A 27255-nucleotide genomic window follows, 5' to 3' on the forward strand; every position below is an offset into this window, starting at 1 on the left:
TGATCGTTCCTTGCGTGAGGACGTGGATTGTTCATTTGTAGAAGCAAATGCTATTAATATTGAAGTGTTCTCGTCTCAGGTTCGATTCAATATTCATTCCCTCGAGGTTGGCAGATGGTGTGGAGTGTGATTCCTTGTGTAACCCCTAGGGAGATGCTTGGCGAATTACTGAAGACATTTGCTGAGTACTGGCAAGTTTGGCTTGAAAAATGTTGCATCACAGTCTGAAAGTAGGGTTGCAAGTGCCACTTAAGAGGATCTGCGTAGTCAGGCGCTGAAGTTTGATTTTTCTGGCGGGCAATTTGCCAGTAACATTTTAAAGAAAAATGTATTGGGGGTGAGCTTCCCAGGTATCATGACTTGTTAAGCGTGGGCAAGAGTATTGTGAAATTTATGGAGGGATTTCCGTGGAATGTTGGAATTATCTACTACAACTTTGTCAGAATAATGAGGAACTTAGTCATGATGGTGAGATATTACTCAGGTCATGTAGTTCTGACAATGGCCCGTAGTCGAAGGACAGGAGTCAATCCTGTGTGAAAGTGCAAGTTTTGTGCACTTCTTTAAATGCTAATGTTAGCACTGGGAGAGAAATTCTCCATCACGGGTATAGGGTAGAAAGTACCATATCCACCTATGAACTTGTAAAAACCAAGAGGAGAATGGCTTTTGAAGAGTTACGTGAATTCAAGATGGACTGGGGCGTCCAGATTCATGTTGAGTGTAACTCGATAAAGAATCCCATGATGGATCCTGTCGAATTTGCTGACTACATGGTGTGTAGTTCAGCTTCTCCGAGTTCCTACGAGAGTGTAGGATATGTTGTGCAGAGATCACTTGCAGAACCTTCATTCTATGAAGTTGCTCCTTTAAGTAGAAAGTTTCCTGCTTTGAAGTCACATGCAGGTGTTATTGTTTTTAAATGTTTGATGCAGCTTCCTTTAGTATTGCAAGAGCTATCGAAGTCAAGATCTATTTGTCCAGGGGGGTTTCTGAGGCGCTCAGGACCATCTTATGCTTAGTTAGGAGTAAGTCTTCTCATGCTGAGATGTTTGTTTCCATGCTGATCACCAGAAGATTGGGGTCTTCCATAAGTATTACAGCTCCAGATACCTGGGTGTTTCTGACACCTATACTCAACTTTGTTTGTTTGGCTTTATGTATATGGCTATACAAACGTTTAAAACTGTAATTGTCTTGCATAATTTGTGAAGAATTTGGGTTTCAGTTTTATTTAATTTCACCAAGTTGAAGAACTTATCAAAGCATAGGGTTGATTGGATTCGTCCCTCTTGTAACACCGGTGTTGATCTCACTGAGCTCTTGTGGTTACGAGGGAGCTGAGATATTTTGGTGTTCGCCAGAGATAATATAAGGATGAGGAGATTGTATGGTAAGTAAACTTCTCAAGCTTTTATACTCTTTTATATGTAAGTAGTTAATTATCTGGCGGAATATTCTCCGTTCAAACATCTGATCTTGCATCTGATCATTAGTTTTAAATTTGTGAATCTGGTTAGGTACTCCTCTGTTCAAATCTAAAACATGAAGGTTTTCATGTGAATTTTTATAGAATAAGCTTATTTGAATGTTTCTGCTTTTTTGTTCTGATATGTCTTCCCTGGAGTTCTTCTGGCCATACATTGTGTGGTATATGTATATATATCTATAAAGAAAAATATTGTATTGTAAATTTTACAGGTGTCATCCAACTGTAGGTTGACTGCCCTTTCCTGTTGGGGGAGAATGTGGGATTTTTTTTTGTACCAATAATAGTGCATCCCCCCCTGTTTATACATTTATTATTTTTATTCTGGTTTTTATATTTGATTTTTTTTGTATTTCGTATACTCTATGATTCTTAGTTTCGTACATTTTGGAAAAATTTGCAACTAACTTACTCATAAATAAAATCTCTTCTTCTCCGTTTTGAAACAAGACCTTTATTTTTTATTCTTTACCCCCCTCCTCTTTCATTCCATACTTTTATTTCTTTTCAGGCTAGTTACTTTCGCGTCAAATTTATCTTAAAGAGGATAAATTTCCGACAGGTTTGCCATAAAGTTCATTCCTGAAGGCGTCATATGGTGTGGCGGCAATAATTAGTTCAATGATCCTAAAAATCGCACTTTAGTGCAAGTGCAAGTGTCCGGGCCCTAGTGATGAAGTTGTCTAAACTTCCACCAGTTTTTGCTTATACTGCATTAAATGTAGCCTGTTTTAAACCTTCATCACCTATGCCACTGCATTAAATGTAGCCGTTTTAAACCTTCATCACCTATGCCACGGCAAATTTTTCTGGCTCTTTTCATAAGCGTTTCAATTACATTTTTCAAGTAGTTATAAGCTTCCAAAGATAGTAAGTTTTTTTTTTTTTTTTTTTTTTTTTTTACAAAGGCATCACCACATTATCAAGGCCCAGAGGCCACTCAAGGATAAAGGTTAAAGAGTGTACAGTAGAAATTGGTCAATATAGTAATCATTAGTAATGGAAATTTGGTAAATTTAATAACTTATATGGAACGGCTCATCAAGAACTTATTTACTTTAGACTTGAACACAACCATATTGTAGTCAGCCGGAAAGCAGGAAAACGGAAGACAATTCCACAGGCGTGCAGTTCTAAGAAAGAAGCTTTGTTCATGGAATCTACGTTTAGGTTTAGGCACAGATAAAGAGTGGGGGAAATTATTGATAGTGTTTACAGCTAGACGAGTGTTTCTTGTGAAAGTTTGGCGAGGGGGGACCATAGATTGAAGCTCAGTTGAACACTTTCCATGAAAATAACGATACATCAGAGACAAACTCGCAACATCTCTTCTGTGAGATAGAGGTTGCAAGGAGGAGAAAAGGACATCTCCTACGAGGCTACGAAGTCTATTTTGAACTCTATCAAGGCAGGACAAGTCCTTTCTAGCAGCTCCTGCCCAGATGTGGCAACAGAATTCCATCCTTGGACGTACCTGGCTCTTATATAGGTAGAGAATAGAATCAGCAGTGAGATATCTACTGGATCGATAGAAAGATCCCACCATTTTTCCAGCGGCCTTGGCAACAGATTTGATATACGTGTTCCATTTAAGATCAGGAGTAATGGTCAAGCCCAGAAGCTTGTCAAAACTTGAGGCCTCCTGAAGACGAGAGCCATTCATTTCAATTGAAGACAAATGTGAATTAGAATGTTGATGATCTAAAGAGAGAAGCTTGGTTTTAGATGCATTAAAAGTAACCAGCCACTCCTTTCCCCATTGTACTACGTGCTCAAGATCAGAGGAGAGAGAATTGGAGAGAACTTGGTCGTTTACTGTCTTAGATGTGGTACCATAAATGGTAGTGTCGTCAGACTAAATGTCTACAAATGATGTAAGGATGTGATTTGGAAGATCATTAATGTAGATCAGGAAAAGAGTTGGGCCCAGGATGGATCCCTGAGGGACACCGGCATTAATACTGTGAGCTTCTGATTTTTGCCCCTCAACTACTACTCTTATGAACCTATCAGAAAGAAATGATTTAATAATTGAGAAGACTTTTCCAGCTATACCATAGCTAGCGATCTTATAAAGTAAACCTTTATGCCATACCCTATCAAAGGCTTTAGATATGTCAAGAGCAATTGCCCTAGAAAGATTGCCACCGTCGAGAGATTTGCTAATCCTATGCGATATAACTGTAAGGACATCTGCTGTAGATCTAGCAGAACGGAAACCATATTGAGTGTCACTAAGAAGGTTATTTTTGTTGAGATGTTTGATTACTTCTGTATTTAACACAGATTCTAGCAACTTACTCATGACGCACAGGAGACTTATTGGCCTGTACTGAGAGGGGGATGATCGATCACCTGAATTCTTAAATACAGGGCATACTGATGAGATTTTCCAGGGAGATGGGAAACTATTCTCCTTAAGACAACGTTTAAACAGTTTTGTAAGTATGGGCGCTAATTCAGGTTGAAGTTTTTTGAGTACTATAATTGGAATACCATCAGGGCCAGTTGCTTTACTCGAATCAAGGTTTTTGATTAGCTTCGCAACATCACGTACAGATATACGTATATCACATAGCATGTTTTCTGATACAGGAGGAAATATTGGGGGTTGGCGGTCTTGGTCGCAAAGGGTAGAATTAGCTGGAAAGTTCTTGACAAAGAGTTTGGCTTTGTCTGATGCTGACGAGATTACCTCAGGTCCATTGATAATAGTTGGGATGGAGCACACGCTTCTGTTCAGGATTCTGTTTGCTATTTGCCAAAACTGGTGGGAACCAAGCCATTGCTCAGCTACTTTGGACTTAACAGATTGAGCATACAACACTCTTGCGTTCCTTATTACTTTCTTACAATGGTTGCTGGCAGTCCTGAAAACGGCTTTAGTTTCCATACATCTATTACGTTTGAAGCAGTGGAAAAAGTGATTTCTGTGCGCAATGGCAGCAGCACATTCTGGAGAGAACCATGGCTGGCTGTTAGGTTTTTGCTGAAACTTTTTAGAGGGTATGAAATGGTCAATACCTACAATTAACCATTCAGTTAGGTCTAATACTATAGAGGACACATCCTTTTTAAACATGGAATGCAGAGGTAGATCAGATATAAATGTACGGAAGCTATCCCAGTCAGCCTTAGTGTATCGATATACTGTACGATGAAGAGGTACGTCTGGGGACTTATTACATTTCATTTTTATCTTAATTCATACAACAGAGTGGTCGGAAGATCCAAGAGGCGACAGAACAGAAACTGAACATAGTTCAGGGCAAGTTGTGAGAAAAAGGTCTAGTAGGCTCGCATACTGGCCGTCATTATCGGGCACACGGGTAGGTTCCTGAACAATCTGAGTGAGGTCATAGGCAATGGAGAAATCATGACAGAACCTCCCCTCATCATCGGTCTTGTTTGAGTGGGTCAACCATTCGACGTTGTGAACATTGAAGTCTCCGCATACGTGAATGTTAGCTGAAGGATAAGTAGAAAGGACTTGGTCAATTTTCTCAGATATGCTTTGAAAGATAGTAACTCCGCTGTTGTGGGGGCGATAGAGAGTAAATATAAATGCAGTAGTGTGAGCTAAAGCAACCCGGAAGCACATATAGGGTAAGTTAGGATCTTCCCTGGAGATGTCCCTCCCACATGGAAAGCTATCTTTAATATAGGCACATATTCCATGCCCATGGCGATCTTGGGGGTCAGATTTAGAAGTTAAGTTAGAGTATCCTGAAATTGCAAACTCATCTAGGGAAATAGCCTGTCCAATGCCAGTTTCACTTAAAAATAAAAGGTCTGGTTTAGTCTCCTGTAATTGGGTTTCAACCTCTGGAAGGTTAGAACGAAGACCCCTGATGTTGGAGAAGGAGACATGGTAGTAGGGGTCTACGTTGGAAGTTGGGGAACCGGGTTTAATCGTGTATTTTTTCTTGAAACTTGTCATGATGAAATTTTGGAATTTGTGGACTAGGTCGACAGATTTACTTAGAGCAGGACAGAGAGGGGAAATTAAGAGAGAAAAAGAAACGAAGAATTTTTTTTTATTTGTAGCTAATGATAAGGTAAAGCCGTAACAATTACCCACTAGTATGGCATCGAGAGGCCCCACCAGAAGCTACTGCATGGTCCAGAATCCATTCACCAAATGGCAATACAGCAGCCCCAGTACTTTGCACCTGCTGATAGGACAGCCTCCTTAGTGGTTAATCCAAGGTTCGGGTCCCTGACTATCAGGCGGATAACGTCAGCCCAGACAAAACGTTTACCTCCAGCACCCTTACTAGTGACATGGCTACAAGGATAGACATAGAAACAGAAAATTTCCGCCATCTCAGCCAACTGTTCGCAAAAATACTGCCAACCTAGAAAACAGCTTTTTCTTCTCCCTTTGTCCGAAAAATCACTCATTTAAAAAATGAGGACTGAGGGACAAATAAGAAGAAGCGAGAGTAACAGGAGCTGCCGATAACGCATCCACAATGCGTTTTCTACTCTCCATTAAAAAAACAAAAAACAAAAAAACTATTAAGTATTGTACTTAATAAAAGTCCAACAGACGTGTTTAAGGGAAAGTATGGTGATAGATTCCCCTCACACGAACTAAAAATGAGTATAATTCGTAATTTTTGCTATCAACTCGGTAGATAAATAAACATATGTACGAGGAAAAAAAAAGCTAGCATTTAATAAAACAGAAATACACAAATTAAATACTGAAATAAAATGGAGTTGTTAATATTTTAAATCTAAAATAAAAAGCATGATTGAAATCACTTATCTCAACAAAAACAATTCCGTCTCCAAATTGCAAACTGTATTGAAAGAAATTCAGTTAGTAGCGCTCAAAACATTTTTTTTTTAAATTAGCCGTTAAAAGAAATTAGCCGTTAAAAGTTGAATTATTCCAGTTCATATATTCTGATACACCTATCCAGTGGAGCGCCATTGGAGTTTCTACAATAGTAAGCTAGAGAGGCTGTGGGGCTCGATCCACTAAATTGGATACGTCAAATTCGCTGTTAGAGAGGCTCCTTGAATCCTTATTTCCTGCTGTTCTGATCATATTTTTGACCGGTTAATGGAGACAAGCTACTTTCTCCCAAAATGTCCCGAACGTGACAAAACGGTTTGGAGATTTGAATGATTCAGATGCCCAGCTGTTACTTCAAACATCACGTAAAAATAATGCAATGTTTATGAAAATGGCAGTATTTATAGCTAAAAAAAAAAAAAAAAAATTAAAATAACTAACGCATTATTAAATCTGGATGATTTTTTTTTTTACTTTTAATTCTACTTTAAAAATTTTCTTTTGTTTCCGTTAAGTGACAAAAAGGAGGGGGGAATTGAAAATCGGTTAATATTATTAACTTTTGTACCTTTTAGTTATTTAACTTTGCTTTTAAAACAGTCACAAATGCAAATCGTGCTGAAATAATGTTATTATTTAGAAACCGGTTCTTATTCCATTTCAAACCAATGTTATATCTTACTCGTTCCTTGTGTAGAAGCAAATAAATCGATTGTTGTCAAAAAGAAAATACCCTCGCATTTTGTCTGTTTATTCTCTCATTTGGTACGAAAATTAAAACAACGACCTTCAGACACTCTTGAGATTCCTGGACACAGTATTTTTTTTTTAAATTATTTTTTACCCCCAAACGAGGCATATTGCCACTTGGAGCGTGAGGGTTTACTATATGGGATCCTTTATGGCAGATGATTGTGGGGAGTTGAGCAATTACATGTGAATTCAACTTATTTTTACTTTTATACAAGCTACTGCAGTTAATGGAGCAGGAAACAGGGAGGGAATTCCAAAGTTTAGCAATCTATGTGAAGAAACCATTACAATAGTAAGAGTAGAAGACGTTTCAGCATCTAGGCACCTCTACAGAGAAGGGATATGATTTTAATGCTTGTCGGGTTAGTAAGGAGTATGTACATGAGTTTATCAGGGCATATTCCATTGAAGTACTTATAAAACAGGCACAGGAATGCAACATTATTGTGATGAGACAGAGGTTGGTAGGATATTTTTTTAGATATTTTTATGAGAGACTTAAACGCAGTAATCAAAATGTAGCTACAATACCCCCTGCATGGATGAATTATGGTTTTGTAAAAATACAGGATGCTCTCTAATGTGAGTAATTTTCTAGCATGGTAGAGGGAGCCTGCCATAATTGCAGTAACCATGGCAATATCCTCCCTGTATTACAAGTTATGACTAAATCTATATTAATTTATTTATTGGAGACTGTTATCCTCATCTTTTTATAGTTGTTCTTTCACAACGTTTCAGCCAAATATTTCTCTGGTCTTCGTCAGGTTGTAACCGATGGGATAGGAACGCTGAATCGGCCAACTGCATCTTCAGTAATTACTGCCTTCCATAGTCCCTGTCCTGTTGTGAAACAATAACTAAAAAAGGTGAGGATAATAATCCACAATAAAAACATTAATAAATAAAACTCATCTCAATAATGAGTTCCAATTAAATTTGATAATTATGTTTCAGTTTGAAGAAATATGGTATAATAAAATAATGGGGGTGTTCGTTTGCACCTGACCTCCATAGAATGGAAATATGTCACAAAGTTTAACAAAGTTTTTTTAATATAGATCCACATAATATTGTGATAAGTGTTTCAGTGTGAACAGGTGTGGTATAATAAATTATGGGGTTTATCTATTTTATTTTTACTTTCATCATATTTTGCTTTGGTTTTGATACCCCCAAATTCGAAGCTATCTCTTTACAACCCTTCCTTTTCATAACCTATCATACTTTCATAAATCAGAGTCATTCCATTTTTATAGGCTATTTTTGAACCCAGTCAATGACGGGCACTTGTGCTAATAATATATAAATCTATATTGTTATTCAGAAAAAAAGCTTAGCATTTAGCAGACCTATTTAACTATAGAATGAAGGTCATTTTCTATGCTTTCCACTATTTCGTACATTCGTTTTTCTTCATATCTATTATAGAGCATGGTATCATCAGCAAATATACCTATTTCAGACACAATTTTATCATGAAGGTGATTTATGAATATCAGGAATAATAAAGATGCAAGTATCAACCCCTGAGGCACACCTGCACTGGTAGCATTTTGTTCAGATGCACGGCCATCGAGAACCCGTATTTTCTCTCGTTAAGGAAGGATCTAATCAGCACTACAATGTAAACTTGTGAGCTTGTCAGCAAATTATTCCTAATCGTAACCTTTTCATTTATATTCTTGCCATGCTCATGGATCGACAAGGTTTCGTCAGTGCGACACTCACACTCATTCACAAATACTATTGGATTCCATTTTCGTAAGAAGTAGTGTTCGAACGATTAATCGGAATCAGGAATCGGAAAAATTGGAATATTTGAATGGGAAAAATTTGTACCGATGCGAAAACGATTCTTTTGTCTTTTTTTTATTTTGTTTAAATCAAAATCTATTGTTGGTGATAATGATAAAATAATAAATATTAATTGATTTTTAACAACCAATGAAGCGAAAATCGATAAATTATCCCCCACAAATATATTTTTACGTTTAGGAAAATATCTGCACATTTCAAATGTATTTTTACAATAATCGGCGAGAAAATACAACTATATATTTAAATATTTCAAGATTTATAAAGAATCAGAATCGGTAATTGTATCAGAATCAGGAATTTAGTATGGAAGGGGTAATTGTATCGGAATCAGAAAAAAATATGGTATCGTCCCATCACTAGTGAGAAGTCCATCATGCTAAATCTTGTCCTAAGCTTTAGATATATCAAGAGCTACAACTATAGTTTTTGTTGCCATCTATAGTGCATTGGATATGCATTCAGGAATAACAGTTATAATATCTTTACTAGAACTAACGGGATAGTTGTTATCATCTCACCAGTAATTGCTGAAGATGCAGTTAGGTGATTCAGAGTTTCTATCCCATCACAGTTACCAGCTGACGAAGGTCAGAGGAGTAGTTGGCCAAGATTTCATGAAACCACAACTAAAAAAGATGAGGCTAATAGTCTGCAATAAGTAAATTAATAAAAAATACTCATCTGAATAATGAATTCTAATTAAATAATATAGCATTCGGTACGGAAGATCAGATAATAAATAAACGTGGATTTATAAGAACAAAAAATCCAACCTTGATCGCCTTTCGGGGCCCATGGCACAGTGGATAGAGACGTTGTTTCTCTATGGTTCCAGGTGAGAATTTTCTGAAGTTAACAGTTTCGATCCTACCCAAAGCTGGCCAGAGGCTTACTTGGCCAAAAACGTGGTGAGACAACAACTATGGATGGCAGTAATTGCTGAGAATGCAGTTAAGAGATTCTGAGTTTCTATCATGTTGCGGTTACCATTTGATAAAGGCCAGAGGAATAGTTGGCTGAAACGTTGTGAAACAACAACTAAAAAAAAAATGAGGATAATAATCCGCAATATATAAATTTACACGTTTTTATTATGTAAAACTGTAATTGATTTATTATCCTTTTCAGTCCATCATGCTAAATCTTGTCCTTTGGATATATCAAGAGCTACAACTATAGCTTTTGTTGCCATCTATAGTGCATTGGATATGCATTCAGGAATAACAGTTATAATATCTTTACTAGAACTAACTTGCCTAATTGGTCAGAAAAAAACTTTTGCATTAACAAGATTGTTGACAAGTGCTTAATTTATTAAGCAAATTATTCCTAATCGCAACCTTTTCCTTTATCTTCTTGCCGTGCTCATGGATCGACAAGGTTTCGTCAGTGCGATGCACACACTCATCCACAAATACTATCGGATTTCATTTTCGTGAGAAATAATGCTGGTACGAGGAATCGGAAATATCAGAATATTTGAGGGTATCGAAATGGGAAAAATTTGTTCCGATTTACCGATACCAAAACGGTTCTTTTAATTGTCTTTTTTTTAATTTGATTTTGTTTAAAGCAAAAATCTTCCATTGCTGGTGATAATGATAAAATAATAAATATTTATTGATTTTAAACCACCAGTGAAGCTTAAATCGAGAGACCATCCGCCACAAGTCTATTTTTACATTTAGGAAAATATTTGCACATTTAACATGGGTGTTTTTACAGTAATCAATGAGAAAATGTTTATAAAGTATCAGAATCGGTAATTGTATCAGAATCGAGAAAAAATTTGGTATCGTCCGATCACTAGTGAGAAGTCCATCATACTAAATCTTGTCCAAGGCTTTGGATATATCAAGGGCTACAACTATAGCTTCTGCTGCCGTCTATAGTTCATTGTATATGCATCCAAGAATAACAGTTATAATATCTTTACTAGACATAACTTGCCTAAATGTAACCCCATTGGTCAGAATAAACCTTTGCGTTTACAAGATAGTTGACAAGTGCTTAATTTATTAAAGCCTTTAATTTAGATAGAAACAGGACGAAATTGATGAGGTTTAATTCCCCTATGCGTTGCTGTTTTACCTCGTTAACTTTATGCACCTATCGCTTAAATTTTTAATCAGTTAATGCTTACCATTTTCACTTCCGCTGCCCTAGTAGCGTCACAGTTAGTTATCAAGCTATTTACCTTAAGACATTGGGTTCAAGCCTACCTACCTACCTTACCTTATTATGTAAAAATATATCACTTTAAGATACAGTGGCGACAAAAAGAAAGTCCACACGTCATTTTTTTCAAAAATCACAAATTTTAGCTAAATTGAACGTAACCGATACTTCATATGATTCGCCTTTAATTCCTCTATAATTTTACCTGTTCATATTTGACTTTTAATTGAAGTATCTTAGTGTTCACATCAATTTAAAAAATTAATTTCAAATCGAGAAGGCAACAGAAAATTTTTATGTAAATTTAGACCATAAATGCAACACAAATACAACAGGAACACAATGAACTAGTTAATATTTAAAAGCATAGCCCGTCTGCAATTTGACAGCCTGCAATCTTTTGGGCATTACTTGAATTAATCTGCAGCAATACTCTAGTGAAAAGGCATCTCACTTCTCTTTAATTTTTGTCGAAAGTTCTTCCAGATTTGAAATTTTATCACTGCGTAGCTGTTGCTTGATGTAATGCCATACATTTGTGATAGGATTAAGGTCTAGAGATTGTGCAAGCTGATCCAAGCACATAATATCATGCTCTTCAAGAACATATTGACATTGCCAGCTGTGTGAATGGGAGTATTGTCCTGCATGAAGAGGGGATTATCATCCAAATTCCAGCCAACATAGGGTAAAAAATGCTCAGTTAACATATTATTGTACTTTGTAAAATTAATTGGATCTTGCAAGCAAACTATAGCCCCTCGATCATTGGCACTAATAACACTCAACACCAAAACTGAACTTCTACCATCTTGCAGCGTGTAAACTGTGCATCTAGGATTAAAATCTTTATCCTCATTCGACTTTTTAGCCTACTGAACTTGATTTCATCGCTGAAGATCAGGTTTGGCCAATATAACATAAATCGTTGGCTTGTGTCTTGCAACACATCTTTGCGAATTAAATTCTTTCAATCTGTTCGTAACTGTAAAAAGAGACCACTTTTAAACAAGATTACACTGTTGTTGTATTGGGAGGGCATTTCAAAGCTGTTTCTGAGGCTGCAGATCATTGTTATCACTGTAAGACGTAACTCTAGGACAACCAGATTAAAGGGCATCATAAACACTGCCTGTGTTTTTGGCGATTTTGCACAGTCAGTCGTACTGTTTTCCCATCACATTTCAATATTTTTTTTTATTTAAAAACTTTAATAAGTTTTATTTTTATTTGAAAACTAATAATTTGTAATATTAATGATTTGACGGTGTAAAATACTGATGTGCCCCTTCTAGAGTTGTCGAACTTTGCCGGGACTTAACTGCAAGACTTCCAAATTTCAAAACTTACCAGCACGCGTTTCTTTGGCGTCGCAGAGCTAAGAAAATGACAAGACTGCCTGAAATTTTGTGTACTAGTTCCTCGCATCGCTTAAAATTTGCTTTTGACATCGCCCCAAAAGTCATTTCCACAATTGGTGCGTACTATTCTATCATTTGTGGCCGACAATTTGATTAGTTATTTTTAACTAAACCAGGAAGTCCAGTTTAGTAACAGGTACATTTTTATTTGACACCGTTTGCTGCGGACTTCGAATCGCCCGTTCTTCTGATCCACAAATAAACATATATTTAAACAGGATTTTTTTTTTAAATAAATAATATTTTCAATCTTAATAAAAAAGATTGTCAATATTATCAAATGTATTTATTTTAATTCCATTTTATTTTTTTGCGAACCTGCATTTGAGTCGCCATCTTGAATTTACAATTAAACTCGTTTTAAAGCCAACAACTATCGTCGTTTTTTTAAGCAGATTATAAAAAGTAAGTATTTCTTGAATTTCTTTGTTTTACGACGTTCTAAAAAATATATGCGATGAATTTTCTGAAAATATCACATTTAATATAAAAGATTTGCTTAGCATTATAGAAGTTGAATATATTTAAATAGGCACCGCCAAAACGGGGGGGGGGCAGGTAAGTACTTTTTGACGGACCGTCTTTTTAAAAATCTACCAAAAATCAGGTAATTATCCAATCAATACGAAATTTTCAGCGATCATTAAGAGAAGAATGCACTTTAGGTTATCCTGACGCTCCGCACTTCTTTATTTACGTTGGAAGTGACGTCACACAAATCTTATAATACGGATGGCTACAATTGTAAAAAAAGTAAAAAATAATTTGTTTTAGCGAATTTAATTTTTTTCTTTCTCTCCCATTTTTTATATTGGTATTTGAGCGGAGAATCTAACATTTCTTTTCATTTTGAGAATTTGTTTTAGTTTTTAATTACTAACACACAGCGGAGAATTTAACATTTTTTTTTCTCCCATTTCTTATTTTGAGCGGTGAATTTATTTTATTTTCATTTTGAGCTCTTTTTCCGATCCGCCGTTACCTTTTATAGGTACTCCTGCACACTCCTGCAGTCCTGCACTTTACGACCCGAGCTATTTTTTTTTAACGCTATTATTTAGAAACCTATTATTTAACATGGGGAAGGGAGGGTGTATTGTAACTATTCTGTACTTTCACCTAACAATTCAATTAAAAAAAGGTAAATATGAAGAATTACCCCACCCTCAAATTCCTTTAAAATTACCACTCTGAAAGGTTTTCGGGGTCGCTGAAAATGAAAATAACGTTTAAAATTACGGCAAACGAGTAGTTTCCAAGATTGAATTTACTTGTAAATTAATTGCAGAAAACAAAAACAAACGGGAGAAAAAAAGGAGCTCAAAATGAAAGAAAAATAAAACAAATTATTTTTACAATTGTAGCCATCCGTATTATAAGATTTGTGTGACGTCACTTCCAATATAAATAAAGTAGTGCGGAGCGTCAGGATAACCGAACTTTATAATAGTGTACTTATTTTTCATAAACAATATATATATATATATTTTTTTTTTGCTTACAACCCCCACCCTTGTTTTGAGGGGGTTCCAAATATGCTTAAAATAATCATCTGAATCTGAACAAAACATATTGTGTTGTTGTAAGGGACAGGATTATAGATTTAAAAAAAAAAAAAAAAACTTGTTTGCATACCTTATTTTGACGTCTGAATATCAGAACTTCGATTGTGTTTAATTATCCTGCTTTTGAGTTTTAAAGTGTGAAATTCGGTGAATATGTTAAGTAAAATAATTAATTTAAGTTAAGCAAAACAAAACAAACAAAAAAAATTAATATTTATACGTAAAAAGCCATTTTAAAATCTTTGATAAATAAATTAACAATTTTTTTTTAGCGAGCCGAATAATGCATGACCATTATTAAACAGGGGATGCTTTAAAGAATCGATACAAAAAAAAAAAAATTTGATAAATATTGTGCCCTTTGTGTTAAAAATAGCATCATTTTTTCGATCCCATTTGAAAACATTTGCCGCCTTTCGACTACGGTGGACCAAACGCGCTGAAATAATTTTTTTTATTCTGCTTTAAATTCCCCCCCCATTTTGGGGAGCCTGGCCCCCACACACATACACATTAAAAACCAAACTCATACAAATGGTCACCCATCTGGTACTGGCCAGCCTCAGCGTTAATAATACATTGAAATTTTCGTCACTGAAAAATAAGTTTTTTTTGGCCTGTTTGGTCTTCCATAGTTTGTTTTTTATCAAATACAAACGTAAACATTGTCGATCTAGACTGTAGATCGACGCAAAGTAACTGATTGCCTATATGATTAGGTGGAATTATTTGAAATCCAGGTACTTATAATATTTTTGTATATTCTCATAGAAAATCATCTTAAATCTTTGTTAGACAACAAATAAATAAATTAATTATTTCAAAAATCTTTTTTTTTAAATATTTATGTACGTTTTTTGTGCAAGACAAAAAATGTCAATTGTTAACTTTTTGGGAAGATTTAACATTTAAAATTGAATTAAAAATAGTAGAAAAAGTTTTACATTATTCTGTTTTCTATATTATAAAATTCAGGGTTTTATCTTTCTGGAAAAAAAAAGTTACTCAGAAATAATGGATTTTAATAAATGTAATTTCGTTTTAAAAATAACAACAATAGATGGACAAAAATCAGAGGCCTGCAATATAAATGCTGGAGTCCCTCAGGGGTCAATCCTGGGCCCAACTCTCTTCCTGATCTACATCAATGACCTCCCTAAACACATACTTAAATCATTCGTTGACATCTATGCTGATGACACGACCATCTACGGCAACACATCAAAGGCTGTAAATGACAAAGTTCTCTCTGATTCTCTCTCCTCTGATCTCGAGCACGTGGTTCAGTGGGGGAAGATGTGGCTGGTTACCTTTAATGCATCCAAAACGAACTCCTATCCTTACATCAACAACGCTCTGATCCCCATCTGGCATTAATTGTGATGGATGGCTCTCGTCTGAGTGAGGCCCCGTGTTTTGACAAGCTTCTGGGTTTGACCTTTACTCCTGATCTGAAATGGAACACGTACATCAAGTCTGTGGCCAAGGTCGATGGAAAGATGGTGGGATCCTTCTACCGCTCCAGAAGATATCTCACTACTGATGCAATTCTCTATCTATATAAAAGCCAAGTATGTCCAAGGATGAAATACTGTTGCCATATCTGGGCAGGAGCTGCTAAAAACAGCCTATCCTGCCTTGACAGAGTACAAAATAGACTTCGTGGCTTAGTGGGGGATGCCCTTTTCTCTACCCTGCAACCTCTCTCCCACAGAAGAGACATTGCGAGCCTATCCTTGTTTTATCGTTATTTCCATGGCAGGTGCTCGTCTGAACTCCAATCTCTGGTCCCCCCTCCCCAATCTTTCACGGAAAACACCCGTCTAGCTGAATCCACTGTGAAAAATTTCCCCCACTCTATATCTGTGCCTAAATCAAAACGCGGATTCCATGAACAAAGCTTCTTTCTTAGAACTGCACGCCTGTGGAACTCTGTTCCGTCTGCCTGCTTCCCACTGAACTACAACTTGGATGTGTTCAAGTTCAATGTTTACAAATTTCTAATGAACTGCCCCCTTAAGTAAACACTTCATCAAATATCCACACTAATGTAATGTACTTGCAATAACCCTTATCCCTGAGTGGCTTCCAGGCCTTGATAAGTGGTGATCACTGTGTAAAAAAAAAAACTTGATTTTTTGGCCATTTTTGGCGGTGTCTATATTTAAATAATAAATGGTGTTTAACATAAAAATCGATTATCAAACAGTTTTATGTTTTGTTAGCAAAAAAAAGAAAGAATTAAGGCACGATCATAATATAAATACATATCAATTGTTAAATGTCGAGACGCAAACAAAAATAATAATTTATTGGGCTTGTTTTACTATACACTGTTGAAAAAAAAGTCATATAACTGAGAGTAGCTAACCTGAAGTGAGGTTGCGAAAAAAATACAATCTTCTTCGCGACCTTCTTCTCAGGTCTTGTAACCACAGTAACATAAAAATAAAGGAATAAGCGACTCTTCACAAAGGAGGAAGGTTTTTATAGCAATTACTTTACTCTATAACCACAATGCTATTGTTCTTCTTGACTGTTGGAAGAGCATCCTCACCTCTGGCAGCTACACTCAGGTAAGCTATGTATTATTTACCACACTCTCCCAACAAAAGAAAAAAAAGAAAGAAAAAGTGCATTTTATATATATATATATATCTTCATAAAAAAAACTTTATGTTGGCGTGACCCTGCAGGGGGATTAACAGGTGCTAGGCCTCAGTCAAGGGCCACCTGGAGGTAACAGTGGTACAGGGTACCCTCATTCTGTCCCTTAGCCTAGACTCCACTGTCGGTTGTAGTTTATAGTCCTACCCAAGACTACTTCTATTGAGCAGGTAACAGACTAGGTCTACCCCTTCGTCTCTTTTGAGGTGCACAATCACTGCAGTACCATTTCTGTCTAATGGGTGGAGCCAAGTCAATTCCAACACACTCAATATGATACCACTCATCACAGGAATCGCAGCATATCATATCTTGGTTCCCTGGAGGTCTATTGCAGGCAGGACACAACCAAATGGTGCCATCTCCTTCCGAAAATGAACCAGAGGATTCCTGGTTTTGACTGCTACCTGCAGCAACAGGTGAGGATGCACCTGCCTGATTTGGTTCACTTTCCCCAAGGTCATCATCAGATTGCGAAATTTCTATTGGATATAAATTCTTTAGTGAATGGACGTTCACCAAACCATCGCCCTGTCTTACATGAGCTGTTCTCACCACTCCATCTTGTCCTGGGAGAACCTCAAGTATAGTACCCAACATCCAAAAGGGTCGTGGTTTTAAAGGGCTCTTGACCAAGACTACATCATTTCTTTTAATGCGATTCTGGAATGGTATCTGAGATCTTCCTGGCATCCTTCCTCTAAGATCAAGGAGGTACTCCTTGTACCACAGTTCTCTAAATCTTGACAACCATTCATTTCGTAATCCAATCGTCCTGATCAACCTTCTCCGGCTAGGAGGAACCATAGTGGAGAGATCATCTCTTCCCAATGGTACCAATAGACCAGGGCTTTTATTGGGTCTAATAAGCATATTGGGTGTGATAATCATTGGTTGCCTGTCAGCGGACTCTTTATAAGTAAGGGGCCTGTTGTTTACAGCCCGCTGAATATGTGAGACAATAGTTAGGAAGGTATAATAATCTACCTTACCCCTACCAATAACCTTGTATAGGCAAGATTTTAAAGTCTTGATGCTACGCTCCCATACTCCTCCAACCCTGGGGGAAAATAGTGGAATTGTCTCCCACTTAATGTTACATGACCCAAATTTGGCCTAGTAGTCCTGGAGAAGACAAAGGCGCTTAAACAGTCTTCCATTACCCAGAAAGGTTTTTGCGTTGTCGCTGAGAATCGACTCTGGAACACCATGTGCATTAGTAAATCTGACTAGAGCCTGAAAAAAGGACAATATACTCATGTCTGGCACCACCTCTATATGCACTGCTCTTACACTCAAACAAGTGAACAACAACAGATACATTTTTTTCTCACTGTTACCCTCCTTCACCCAAAAATTTCCTGTGAAGTCCACTCCAGTATTCCTATAAGGAACCTCAAATTCGACAATAGAAGTTGGTAGATTGGCCATGTTCTCAGGCAGCACCGGCCTAGAATTGTATCTTTTACACCTTGTGCAGGAATTCAGGTCATTTTTGACTGCCTACCTCCCTTGAGGTACACAGTATCCTCGACATCTCAATTCTGTTAAGGTTGACCCTATACCCAGATGGGAACATTAAAGATGGCAGCCTAATATCACAAGTCGGGTCAGGTGATGATTCTTGCCCAGCAACAAGGGATTCTTAACTTCATAAGAAAACTGAGAAGACCTGTCCAGCCGTCCATGCGAGTGGATCAACCCTTCCTCATCCAGAAAAAGATCAAGTGCTTGAACACGATTAGGTGCAGGCTTTACCATAGGATTCCGCAGGTAATTCAATTCAGCCATAAATTCCAGCTGTTGAGAACATTTTATTAAGTAAATTGCGGCTTTCTTGTTGTAGTTGTCTTCCCTTTTCCTCATCAAGCCGATGAATCAGAAGACCAAAGAAGTTACCCTCAACAAACAGGTAAACGTAAAGAACTGCCGCATGGAGATCACCGAAGCACACTCCTCATCTACAATTGCAGCAAGATTTGTTGATGAACGAACAATCTGCTGGCACCTATCATCAAGACAGGGCAACTCCTGCTCTGGCCAAGTCAAGACCCCACCATGCAACCAGGAAGGGCCATGGTATCAAAAGTCAAAGTTGTCTCGGAACTTCCTTATCGTTAATCCATGAGTGATTAAGTCAGCCGGGTTTTCGGTGGTAGAAATATACCTGAAGATCGGCCTGATGCTGTAGTTTGTTTCCAAATCCAGGCTCATTAGCAGAACATCCTTTAACCTGTTTCTAGCAAAGATGCTTTTACTAGTCATCGTTTTTGACAAAATCCATGACAGTACTACTTGCGCATCTGTTACCACACACAACCTAGAAGGGCGGACACCCTTGCATCCTACCAAGATAGTGGGCAAACACTTCAGAGCAAGAAATACCGCCATTAGTTCTAAAGTTGGTAATGTCTCATCCTTCACTGGAGCCACTCGTGCTTTGGCAAAGATCAGTGCAAAATTGTTGTCCTGAACATAGTAGGCTGCAAATCCATATGCTTCTTTAGAAGCGTCACAAAACAGGTATAACTCTCCAGTTCGGTTCCCGTCATGGGCCTGTATGCAGAAATGCATGTCACTCAATTTAGATAAGTCTTCTGCCAGGTTCCTCCAAGAAGACTGAAACTTTGGAGAGACTTCATCCCATTGCACACCTCGCTTCCATAATTCTCCCACCAAAATCCTACTTCTTATAGTCACGGGCAGGCAAAGAGATAAGGGATCAAATACCTTTGCCGATTCCGAAAGGATTTGCCTTTTAGTAGATGCACTCGGATCACGCTTAACAGGAGCAGTGCGGAGCTTTTCTAAAATAGGATCATACCGGTACCTGAGCACCATCTCCAATCTGGCCTCATGAGTACTCAATGTACCATCTTTCCTCATCTCCTCCCTAAGGCTGTCGCAGTTTGAGTTACATGACTGCACCACAAATCCACCTTCCTGCAACCGCCTCCTAACCTGGGAATACAGCCTTACAAGCTTTGCTGGGTCAGACTCAGTCACCACCAGGTTGGTTCTCCATGGCAACTCGACATTCATCAGAAGGATATTGGGCTGCATGAAACTTCAAGATACTCCCCAATATAAAGGGACTCGAGGTGAATCCGAAAATCAGCGTTGCATAGTGGAAACATCGAAGGTAATCACCATCCTTCACAAAAAACAGAACCTATTCTTGTCTTCCTCCAGTGCAAGGCGAATCATCAAGAAAGCTTTCCTGATGTCTGCAATCAAGACAAACTTATTCGATCTAAAAGACATCAACAGGTCCAACATATCTCCTGTCATATTCACACCAGAGTATGCAGCCTCGCTAAGAGAAGCAGAGCCACCGACCTTCAAGCTACAGTTAAATACAGGCCTGATTTTAGTAGTAGCTGCCGGATCCATCTTGAAAACTGGCTGATGAGGTATCCATACATAGTCCACAAAATTTTGAGGATCCACCTGTATTTCCTCAATGATGCCCTCTCGTAGCTGCTGAAGGAATACATTTACATACTCTTGGTACAGCCCCTTTTTTTCCAGGCTCCTGACCATACGATCCAAAATGTGCAAAGCAATAGCATGATTAGAAAGAACCAGAGTCAGCTTATCTGCATGCCAGGGTAACTGCACGTGATATTTCCAATTCCTGAATGTTATAGATTCCTGGAACTGCCGAATCATACCCTGATCATATCCTGAAATCTCTTCTCCATCCTGAATGCCCAACGACTCAATGCTGAACATTTTCTCCAATCCACTTTCCACATTGCTAGAGGGAAAGACATCCACCCAGGGTCTGCATAGGTAGGGTCGGCTTCCAAGATGAAGCAAACATGCGATGATTCCACTTGGGGAGTATTCTCCATCACTGCACTGAACAAAGTAGAATCTCTTGAAATAGGGGCAGGATTTGTAGGAAAAAAAGTGTCTACCTCACCAAAGGGAATCAAACCAGCAGGAACAGAGAAAGCCCAACCCCCAAACAAGGCACCAACTGTAAGGGACCCAAATGTTGCACCAGATCCAGACCCATAATTCCACTTATAGCCACCAAATCAGTGCCAGACTCAAATTGTCCAGCCAGAGAATATCCAGTTCGTTTGAACTCTTCCAACAGCAAATGCCAATTTTTTAGGTATAAGGATAGGTCCAACGACTTGGCAACCAGTACCAGAAAGTGCCCTGTGTATTTGCTCACATTCTCCAAGAAGTGTTGTCAGCCTTAAATGACAATCCAAACTGTCAGAACTCAAGGAACCCAAGGAGTGCAAGACATCACCAGACAAATACGTTCTGCCACTGCCAGTATCCAATAGGCAGTTTACAGAGATAGTTCTTCCTCCTCGACCGAAGGTAACACAAATCAGAGGAGGTAGTTTACTCGAGTAACTAGAAGCAGACTGACAATCTGAATCTATGCGGAAAGAAACATCTCGGGTTGTAGTGGCTCTAGATTTTGAAACGGTTACCCAAGAATTGTTTCGATGGATATTCGAAGAACCAGACAACCCACCGCTTTTAATTAGCAAGTGTTTAATAACCTCATTGGTGTCCTGCATCAAAACTGACAGAGAAGGAATTCTAGAGCCGCATAACTGAATAAGCTCTCCCTTCAATGCTCTCGGAAATTTCAAAAAAAGTATTTGGGCTATTAATCGGGCCCTGCAGAACCATCCTCAGAGAAATCACAATCGAGAGAGCTGGTTAGTTCTTCCAGAATGGAAGCTGTTCTGCAGATGAAACTACCAAGATCCTTATAAGAACTCAATATATAGAGATATGTTGGACCTGTTGATTGGGGGAGAAATCGATAATATCTTAGAAATCTGATCAATGATGTCACTAACATCTAAATATTCTCGTTTTAATACTGCCAGTGCTTGCTGATAATTTGTATTGATGCAACCTAAGTGATTAATCAGCAGCAGAGGTCTCTCGGACAGAGAGCATTTTAAAAAGTTTAATTTTTCTGCGTCATTTGCCATGCCTGCTGCACAATTTTCAAATCAAGATAAGAAATTGTAAAAACTCATTCTATCGTTTTCCATTTCACGACCACTGAATGTTGGTCTAGTGATTTGAACTTGAGGAAGTCTAACAGTGAATGATGAATGAGCTCTATCCATGGAAGGTCCAGGCGTATAAGGAAGGGAAGGTCACTTCGAATACCCACTAGCCTCTGGAGGATGTAACAGGAGAGAGAGAGATCTTCTAATTCCTTTGTATATTCAGCTGGTAACTTATCCAATCGGACTCCATAAGTTCTCTTTCCTCTTCAGAGACACAGGAAAGTTGCAACTTGCAGATGGAGATTTCAATTTCGTTGATATATTCCAAAATTTCCCTGTGGAATACAGAAAATATAGCAGGAGTAATCTCTGTGCCACGGGACAAACGAAGCCTACCCTTGATTTTCATCTTCAGAATGGAAATCTGGTTATGGTGTCGCTCCCTGGAATCTGCCACAGCTGAAGTATCAGAGGTCTCCATATCCTTGTACGGGTAATTGGACAATTTCCAGAATTGTCACTAATTGCTGTTACTAATGACTCAAAGTTCTGTTAGAAATTGTGTTGAACTGTTGTATTTTTTTCGCAAATTGTTGAAAAAAAAAAGTCATATAACTGAGAGTAGCTAACCTGAAGTGAGGTTGCGAAAAAAATACAATCTTCTTCGCGACCTTCTTCTTGGGTCTTGTAACCACAGTAACATAAAAATAAAGGAATAAGTGACTCTTCACAAAGGATGAAGGTTTTTATAACAATTACCTTACTCTATTAGTATAAATAACCACAAGGCTATTGTTCTTCTTGATTGTTGGAAGAGCATCCTCACCTCCGGCAGCTACACTCAGGTAAGCTATGTATTATTCACCACAACACATAGATTCGAAAAAAAAAAACAACAAATATATAACAAACAAATGTTATCAAAGGCAAGATAACTTACTTTCCCACCTAACTGGATAAGCTTTTAGTATTTTTATTTAATGTAAAATGTTTAATCGGTTAAAATAACATGCAGTGTTTATCGGTATATTTGAAAAAGACAAATGGCGACTAGCTCGTTGTTGAGTACGTCTAGTTTAAGAAAATGAGTCCAAACTAAAAAATTATACAAAATATTGTTAGAAACCCACAGCTTATGTCACTGTAACATATATTGAGTGAGTTTCCAACAATGTTTTGCAGAGTTTTTTAGTTTGAATTCATCCGCACAAACTTAATGTATTCAACAGCGAGCTAGCTGCCATTTGTTTTTTTTTCAAATATACCGATAAACACTGCATGTTTTTCGAACTGAATAAACATTTTACATTGAATAAAATCACTAAAAACTTATCCAGTTAAGTAGAAAAGCAACTCATCTTACCTTTGATAACATTCATTTGTTATATATTTGTTTTTTGACAACTTTTTCGAATCTAGGTGTATAGTAAAACAACCCCAATTTATTTATTTACCAAACTATAATCGTAAACTTCTACAACTTCCCCCTCCCCCAAAAAACAATGAGTTTAGACTTCAATATTGCAAATTTGAATATTGTTTTGTTTGAATGATAGAGATTTCTAAAACAAATAACAAGTCATAACAAGGTCACCAAGCAAAGGCCCTGGGTTAATTATACCTGGCAAAATAGGAAAATCTAACAAAAGCCCACCAAAAATAAATATATTAACATTAAAAATATATATACAAAATTGTTATATTTCCCCCCCCCCCCCCCCGACAAAAGGAGGGTGGATCTGCAAATTCACCCTTGTCCATTCATCCATTCGCACTTTATTCAATAACTACACCTTGGAAGTTTTTTTAAATTTTGCACAAACATTAAACATGATATGAGTAAAAAAGTAGCAGAACGGATTCTCCAGTAAAACTCTGGTTGCTCCCTAGGTGTGCCTTTCATGTGAAAATAGTTAAAATTGACACTTTTGTATTTATTAAAAAGAATTGATGCCTTGTATTTTTATAAAACTTTCTGAAAAGTTGTAACTAACTGATTTCTATATAATTTTCTTTGCCTATACTTTGCAATAACTCGTGGGTGTGCCCCAGGGGCTCTTTTAGGGCTAATAAAAACACTCCATTTTTGGGACTATTTTACCATATTTGTCCAAAATTTTCTGTGTATGTCTATTTAGCAGTTTTGCATGATGCTGAACTCCAATTTAAATATGTTAAGGCTTTGGGGATTTTGGGGGCTAAATTGGGGGGGGGGCAAATGATGGTCATTTCTTTTTTTTGCATGGTGCAGAATTCAAATTTACATACGGCAACGCCTAAAACTGCACTGTTTATTAATTTTCACCAGGATGTGACGTCCCATATGATTATTTTATATGATAATTTTATATGATGGTTTTATATAATAATTTTATATAATTGTTTTATATGATGATTTTATATGATGGTTTTATATGATGGTTTTATGTGATGATTTTATGTGATGATTTTATATGATGATTTTATATGATGATGTCATATGATGGTTTTATATGATGATTTTATATGATGGTTTTATATAATGATTTTATATAATGGTTTTATATAATGATTTTATATGATGGTTTTATATAATGATTTTATATGATGATTTCATATGATTATTTTATGTGATGATTTTATATGATGATTTTATGTGATTATTTTATATAATGATTTTTTATAATGATTTTATATGATGATTTTATATAATTGTTTTGTATAATGATTTTATATGATTATTTTATATGATAATTTTATATGATGATTTTATATGATTATTTTATATGATAATTTTATATGATGATTTTATGTGATGATTTTATATAATGATTTTATATGATTATTTTATATGATGATTTTATATGATTATTTTATATGATGATTTTATATGATGATTTTATATGATGATTTTATATGATGATTTTATATGATGATTTTATGTGATGATTTTATATGATGATTTTATATGATGATTTTATATGATGATTTTATATGATGATATTATATGATGATTTTATATAATGATTTTATATAATGATTTTATATGATGATTTTATATGATGATTTTATATAATTGTTTTGTATAATGATTTTATATGATGATTTTATATGATGATTTTATATGATGGTTTTATATGATGGTTTTATATAATGATTTTATATAATGATTTTATATGATGATTTTATATAATTGTTTTATATAATGATTTTATATGATGATTTTATATAATTGTTTTATATCATGATTTTATATGATTATTTTATATGATGATTTTATATGATGATTTTATATGATGATTTTATATGATAATTTTATATGATGATTTTATATGATGATTTTATATGATGATTTTATATAATGATTTTATATAATTGTTTTGTATAATGATTTTATATGATGATTTTATATGATGATTTTATATGATGGTTTTATATGATGGTTTTATATAATGATTTTATATAATGATTTTATATGATGATTTTATATAATTGTTTTATATAATGATTTTATATGATGATTTTATATAATTGTTTTATATGATGATTTTATATGATTATTTTATATGATGATTTTATATAATGATTTTATATGATGGTTTTATATAATGATTTTATAAGATGGTTTTATATAATGATTTTATATGATGATTTTATATGATGATTTTATATAATGATTTTATATGATGATTTTATATAATGATTTTATATAATGATTTTATATGATGATTTTATATAATGATTTTATATGATGGTTTTATATAATGATTTTATAAGATGGTTTTATATAATGATTTTATATGATGATTTTATATGATGATTTTATATAATGATTTTATATGATGATTTTATATAATGATTTTATATGATGATTTTATATGATGATTTTATATAATGATTTTATATGATGATTTTATATAATGATTTTATATGATGATTTTATATAATGATTTTATATGATGATTTTATATAATGATTTTATATGATGGTTTTATATAATGATTTTATATGATGGTTTTATAAGATGGTTTTATATAATGATTTTATATAATTGTTTTATATAATGATTTTATATGATGATTTTATATGATGATTTTATATAATGATTTTATATGATGATTTTATATAATGATTTTATATGATGATTTTATATGATGGCTTTATATGATGGTTTTATATAATGATTTTATAAGATGATTTTATATAATTGTTTTATATAATGATTTTATATGATGGTTTTATATGATGATTTTATATGATGATTTTATATGATGGTTTTATATAATGATTTTATATAATGATTTTATATGATGATTTTATATAATTGTTTAATATGATGATTTTATATAATGATTTTATATAATGATTTTATATGATGATTTTATATGTTGGTTTTATATAATTGTTTTATATGATGATTTTAGATAATGATTTTATATGATGATTTTATATGATGGTTTTATATGATGGTTTTATATGATGGTTTTATATGATGATTTTATATAATGATTTTATATAATTGTTTAATATGATGGTTTTATATGATGATTTTATATAATTGTTTTATATAATGATTTTATATGATGGTTTTATATGATGATTTTATATGATGGTTTTATATGACGATTTTATTTTATTAATTATATTTTATTGAAATTAATAATACCTAAATACATGAAACAGGGAGTATTACAAAATTACACTTTGGACACCAAGAGATGGCAAAATATAACAACCAAGCAAAAAGTTGTGTTTTTGTGCTCAACATTAATAAATGCATAGATAAAATGATACAACAATGAGCTCTATATCAGCAGAACGAAAAAGCGCAGTGTTGAAGCCTTAATGATTCATGAAATTCCATTGAAACCATATCAGACAGTATCGATTGACCGATTTCAGAATGAAGATCAACTTTATGCTTATTGTGACTACTATTGCAAGTTCCCTTTTGTAATGTTGTTAAAGGAGTTCTCTAGTCAGGAAGTGATCAAACAGACAAGGCAAATATTTGAAAAAGCGATTGTAGAGAAACTGATAAGTGACAATTGTCCACTTTTCAACTCAATCAATTTCAAGCAATCCACAGAAATGTGCTTCCAACATCGCATGTCATCAAAGAAATTACCTCTCTCATTGAGCTTTGTGGAACATTGTGCCAAGGTATTGAATTCTGTATTCAAGAAAGCTGCTTCAGGTAGTCATAATTTGGATATAATATGGTTATGTCTGTGGATAACTCACCTAGATCATGCGATTCAATCATTAGGTGCACTTCAATACGAATTGAAGCTGGCTAGGAACATTCCAATCAAATGCACCAACCAAAACTGCAAGTCCACTTTTGTAATATTATTAAAGAGTTCTCAAGCCACGAAGTGATCAAACTGACAAGGCCAATATTTGGAGAAGCGATTCCAGTGACAAGTGACAATTGTTCACTTCAAATAATCCACAAAAATATGCTTCAAACATCACACGCCATCAGAGTAATTTCCTTAAAGAGCTTTGTTGAACATTGTGCCAAAGTATTGAATTCTGCATTCAAGAAAGCTGCCTCAGATGAGCATTGAGG

The 27255-nt window shown here is 35.4% G+C and overlaps 1 long non-coding RNA gene across 3 annotated transcripts in view; it reads left to right on the forward strand.

The window, feature by feature from the left end:
- Positions 1-27255, forward strand: part of LOC145269563 (uncharacterized) — a 106055-nt gene that overhangs the window by 37024 nt on the left and 41776 nt on the right. The window contains exon 3 of one of the 3 annotated variants that reach the window (XR_013865096.1): positions 2001-2118. The exons of the other annotated variants lie outside the window; for them this stretch is intronic. This is a non-coding gene — a long non-coding RNA (uncharacterized LOC145269563). Of the gene's footprint in view, positions 1-2000; positions 2119-27255 lie in introns of those variants that run through there. 3 annotated transcript variants of the gene reach the window in all.

Source organism: Euprymna scolopes, chromosome 45 (assembly GCF_053919585.1).
Source record: "Euprymna scolopes isolate OS-2025 chromosome 45, ASM5391958v1, whole genome shotgun sequence".
NCBI lineage: Eukaryota > Metazoa > Mollusca > Cephalopoda > Sepiida > Sepiolidae > Euprymna > Euprymna scolopes.